General features: G+C 47.9%; 1 pseudogene; it reads right to left on the reverse strand.

Moving 5' to 3' along the window:
• LOC130134066 (cytochrome b-like) overlaps positions 1–3,477 on the reverse strand; it is a 46,309-nt pseudogene extending 42,832 nt beyond the window's left edge.
• Between the last annotated feature and the right edge of the window lie 2,523 nt (positions 3,478–6,000).

Consider the following 6,000-nt stretch of genomic DNA (forward strand, 5'->3'; position numbering starts at 1 on the left):
TTAATGAGTGAATACAATAAGTGCTAAGAACAAGTAACAGGGTAGTAGTTCTTAAAAAGGTGAGTTTTCAACCTGTGCCGAAAGATGGGCAGCGACTCCGCTGTCCTGACATCAATGGGGAGTTCATTCCACCACTATGGGGCCAGGACAGGAGCCGTGACCGGGTCGATCAGCAGCAAGGGCCTCTGAGCGACGGGGCAACCAGGCGTCCCGAGGCAGCAGAGCGAAGTGGTCGGGCGGGGGTGTAGGGCTTGACCATGGCCTGGAGATAGGAAGGAGCTGTTCCTTTCACTGCCCTGTAGGCTAGCACCAGAGTCTTAAACTGGATGCGAGCAGCAACTGGTAGCCAGTGTAGGGACACGAGAAGGGGAGTTGTGTGGGAGAACTTAGGGCGGTTGAACACCAGATGAGCTGCAGCTTTCTGAACAAGCTCCAGAGGTCTGATGGCCGACTCCGGGGCGCCAGCAAGGAGGAAGTTGCCGTAGTCCAGCCGGGAGATGACCAGAGCCTGGATGAGCACCTGTGCCATCTCGTCGGTGAGGAATGGGCGAATCCTCCTGATGTTATAGAGGAGAAATCTGCAGGAGCGAGCAACCGATGCAACGTTTTCAGCAAACGACAAACGATATATATATATATACTTAGCACAACAATTCCAGAAATTTGTGTTTGGTAGATTATTTCTTTGTTGTAACAATGATTCTTGGCAATAAATCTTATACCGTTGGAAAGCCTGTTTATTTCCCTTTTAAATGGGGCCACATGTGTAAGGAACATGCATTTGTGGGATGAACAGCAGAGCTGAGTATGTGGGTTGCGCCCATGAAAAATTTGCCAAACTTCCCTGCCAATGCCAAACAGCTTACTTTGCTGTTGCTATTGACTCTTGTTTTGAGCTTCTGGTACCCCAGGTGCTGACAATCAGTTGCCTGATATAAGATTTATGCCAAGAAGCATCGTTACAACAAAGAAATAATCTACCAAACACAAATTTCCTTACATTTTGTGTTAAGTTTATATAGCGTTGTTTTCTGAAATCGTCTATAGTGTTGTTATAAGTGCTCAACTAATGACGAGCAGAATATCAACAGCTAAGTACACTACCGTTCAAAAGTTTGGGATCACATTGAAATGTCCATATTTTTGAAGGAAAAGCACTTTACTTTTCAATGAAGATAACTTTAAACTAGTCTTAACTTTAAAGAAAGACACTCTATACATTGCTAATGTGGTAAATGACTATTCTAGCTGCAAATGTCTGGTTTTTGGTGCAATATCTACATAGGTGTATAGAGGCCCATTTCAAGCAACTATCACTCCAGTGTTCTAATGGTACAATGTGTTTGCTCATTGGCTCAGAAGGCTAATTGATGATTAGAAAACCCTTGTGCAATCATGTTCACACATCTGAAAACAGTTTAGCTCGTTACAGAAGCTACAAAACTGACCTTCCTTTGAGCAGATTGAGTTTCTGGAGCATCACATTTGTGGGGTCAATTAAACGCTCAAAATGGCCAGAAAAAGAGAACTTTCATCTGAAACTCGACAGTCTATTCTTGTTCTTAGAAATGAAGGCTATTCCATGCAAGAAATTGCTAAGAAATTGAAGATTTCCTCCACCGGTGTGTACTACTCCCTTCAGAGGACAGCACAAACAGGCTCTAACCAGAGTAGAAAATGAAGTGGGAGGCCGCGTTGCACAACTGAGCAAGAAGATAAGTACATTAGAGTCTCTAGTTTGAGAAACAGACGCCTCACAGGTCCCCAACTGGCATCTTCATTAAATAGTACCCGCAAAACACCATTGTCAACATCTACAGTGAAGAGGCGGCTGCGGGATTCTGGGCTTCAGGGCAGAGTGGCAAAGAAAAAGCCATATCTGAGACTGACCAATAAAAGAAAAAGATTAAGATGGGCAAAAGAACACAGACATTGGACAGAGGAAGACTGGAAAAAAGTGTTGTGGACGGATGAATCCAAGTTTGAGGTGTTTGGATCACAAAGAAGAACGTTTGTGAGACGCAGAACAAATGAAAAGATGCTGGAAGAATGCCTGACGCCATCTGTTAAGCATGGTGGAGGTAATGTGATGGTCTGGTGTTGCTTTGGTGCTGGTAAGGTGGGAGATTTGTACAGGGTAAAAGGGATTCTGAATAAGGAAGGCTATCACTCCATTTTGCAACGCCATGCCATACCCAGTGGACAGCGCTTGATTGGAGCCAATTTCATCCTACAACAGGACAATGACCCTAAACACACCTCCAAATTGTGCAAGAACTATTTAGAGCAGAAGCAGGCAGCTGGTATTCTATCGGTAATGGAGTGGCCAGCGCAGTCACCAGATCTGAACCCCATTGAGCTGTTGTGGGAGCAGTTTGACCGTATGGTACGCAAGAAGTGCCCATCCAACCAATCCAACTTGTGGGAGCTGCTTCTGGAAGCGTGGGGTGCAATTTCTCCAGATTACCTCAACAAATTAACAGCTAGAATGCCAAAGGTCTGCAATGCTGTAATTGCTGCAAATGGAGGATTCTTTGACGAAAGCAAAGTTTGATGTAAAAAAAAATCTTATTTCAAATACAAATCATTATTTCTAACCTTGTCAATGTCTTGACTCTATTTTCTATTCATTTCACAACATATGGTGGTGAATAAGTGTGACTTTTCATGGAAAACACAAAATTGTTTTGGTGATCCCAAACTTTTGAACGGTAGTATATTGGTCGTGTTTGACGTGGAGATGTACAGGGTCATAGGCCGAGTGGGGTGCAGCAACCGAGCGTACATGACGACGTAGAGGTTGTCGCGTTTTGCGCTGAGACACAAAGATTTTTCTGGCCCCGTGAAGATGCCGGGATATCGTTCTGTCATCAGCTGAGACAACCTCACAACGTCCTCCTCAAACTTATTGATCACAGACTCATCGCCCTTCAAGGACAAGGTGACTGTAGCAACATCTTCCCCAGTGCCGTGTCGTACCACGGTCGATACGTTGACCGGAGGAGCTTCGTCATCGGTATCAGTACAGTCATCGTGCTCCTTGTCAGCATCCTCCTCCTCCTCCTTGTTGTCTTGTGGTGATTAAGATGTACTATGTCTGATTGGCTGCATGAAATTAACGAAACATATGGTCGAAACATGTGGGACAGATGTTTATGCGGTGCTCGCGGTGATTGTTCGATGATACCGAGCCCTATTGCATAACGCCCTGGTTCCGCGTGCTGACCAACTGCTGCATGCTGATCGACCCGCGGGTGGCTAGAGGTGAGCGGTACTTGACTGATTCCTCAGTGCTGGATTACTCATACGTGTTCCCTGTGAAACCTGAGGTCATTGATGTTCGGATTCTCCTCTACCCATCTCCCAACTTGAAGTGGTGAACATACCGCGACCCAACCCAAATCGCACCGCCGGCAAGATTACATTCCACAACAATTGTGAGAACAGATGTCGAGTCTTACCCAGGGGAGCCGGCATCTACATAGAAGTCGACATGGTGGGGTACAATACGGTTGCTGACACCGTGGTGCTTCTGGAACTTAAAACTCATATGAATGATGCTCCGGACAAGCGCACGCTGTGGCACTACAACACCCATCTATGGCTTACTTGGATGATGTTCTCCTTGACGTACCCACATCTGGCCGAGCGCACTCGGGCTTACTTGATTATGGTGAGGCCAGGCTCTGACGAGTGTTTCATACACACATGTTTCAAGCCCACGGTGTCAGAGTCTCTCAAGAGAAGGTTCGTGTGGCTTGATTGCTTGTGTCCCCTGGTCAGGGATTGCCTCGTGCAGACTTGCATCAACCTCAGGGTGGCTAATGCTGCTGCTAGCAAAGACGCTTCCCGCGTCACGACCCGATTACACTCCACTGACTTATCTCACAGGCACAAGATGATAAAGGGAGCGAGGATAACAAAACGGCGGCTGCTGCTGCTAAATCATCCTTGTGAACAGCAGTGTAGCAAGCCTTGTGGCTAACCTAAACAACCAGTTGGTCTTGAGCTGGAAAGTCATCATCGACTCCTCTCGATCCTCGTTCACCAACCATTCCCCGTTCAAGGCTTCCACTCACACTTTTAAGCGGTGATCTTGACCACCTTCCCCGCAACCCATCAACATACTGAAATACTGCTGGTACATGCGCTCCAGCTCCGCTGACAATTCGCTCGCAGACGATATCATCCGCGCTGTTTTTTTCAGAGGGCTGCCAATGTTGCTACTGTTGCAGCAACACAAAGTTGTCTTTCCTAGGCAAGTGGTAGCGAGCGTACAAGTTGTAAAAGTTGCCCCCGCTCATAGAGGCCGCCTGGCTGCACATTTCAAACAGATTGCTGTAAGCTCTCGAGGCTGCCTCCTTCATCTAGTCTTCCTCTTGGAAGCATCCATCGTCTTGATGCAAAACAGTGAGGTCGTCCTGCCTCGCGGACCTAAATGCTATGTCCTGTGCGAAAGCTGTCATCATCACTAGCTGCCCATGGTTTGTCAGCCAAAAAGATTTCATGATCTGATCATTTCCGTGGACCCCGAGCTGCCCTGCCGCCCATACGCACGTATCCGGATCCCCCTCAGTCACCAAGGCTCTGTTGAGATCTGCGGAGGATATGACATTGGTGTTGCTTCTGTCGTATTCACGCAAACGAGCCCGAGAAAGCCCAGCAATAACGAAAGTGAACTTTGGCAGGCAGCGCGATGTCTTCCACCAGCCACACTTTGCAACGAAGACCCGAAGATACCAGCTTTCTTTCACGGGGGCAGAGGATGTACAGTTCATCCTCCTCTGCATCATCCTCCTCTTCGTCTGAACCGAACCAGCAGCAGGACAAGTGTCAAGGATCAGCCGCAGCAGCACATCCTCTGACAACCCACCCACTCGAGAAGAGCTTACTCTTTAGCCATTGCTGGGATCCCGTAGACAGACGCCAGTCTCGGCGGATACCTATTGGGCTCGCCGCAGACTGCATCAGGTAAGAGTTGCTAGAGACTGCGAGACGCCATAAGTTTCACAAGAGACTTGCGAGCGCTTGAAAGAGTACATGTTGCAGTCGACTGATAGGTCGGCTAAAGCATGGTTAATACTCGATCTGGGCCTTGAAGGTGCACGCTCCCAGATTCGGGTACTCCGAGAGACTGCTGCACAGGCCCGTGGTAATCACCATTCTGTCATGGCTCGTTTCGGTAACATGATCGATAGGGTGTTTGAGTACTTTCACTCAAAGTGTATGAAGATGGAGCCCTTCAAGCTGGAGCTGACCCATGGCGTGGTGCTGGGTATAGCTCACAACCAGTTTGTGGAGTCCCTATTCAGGTACAAGCATACTATACTTGAGAATCTGGGGCTTCTTCCGTGCGGCTCCGAGGGCTACGATCACACCAGGCCCGCCATTACCCACTGCGCTGCCATTGAATAAATTTTCGCCCAGTACGCCAACCCCTACACCCTTTGCTCGGCACCCAGACACTGTGGCTGCTGCTGGTCTCAGTGTTATTGCACATCGAGATCAACGTGATGGTGCAGGCTCAAAACAAACACATGTGCAAGACTCTCTTCATGGGAGTCGAGAAGATGATACACGAGCTGCAGATGCTGCCATCTTTCACTCAGATAGAAAAGGTCAGCTCAAGCTGCGGAAATCCAGAGAACAGAGTATACAAGTTTGACTCTTGCAACAAGAAATTGTCTTTCTCTCACTTTCTGTCATCCAGCAACAATGTGAGTATCATTAAGTATCATTTGTTCGGTTGGTTGTTGCCTGCTTTGCTTGTTGTGTGCTTGCTTAACAGCCGGTCACGGCCCTGCGCATCAATTCCTGCTGTCACTGCTCATAAGCGCAGCCGCTCTGTGTCCTCTGTTCTTTGTGTATATGGTGGTAGTTTCGCAACAACCCTCTCTCGGACAGTTTGCTGACCAAAGATGGGAGACTACACGGGCCAGGATGAGTACCTTTGTTACATGACCAAGTCTGAAGAGGGAAAGCAGAGATGGCACGTGTGGA

This window comes from Lampris incognitus, unplaced genomic scaffold (assembly GCF_029633865.1).
Source record: "Lampris incognitus isolate fLamInc1 unplaced genomic scaffold, fLamInc1.hap2 scaffold_82, whole genome shotgun sequence".
Classification (NCBI taxonomy): Eukaryota; Metazoa; Chordata; class Actinopteri; order Lampriformes; family Lampridae; genus Lampris; species Lampris incognitus.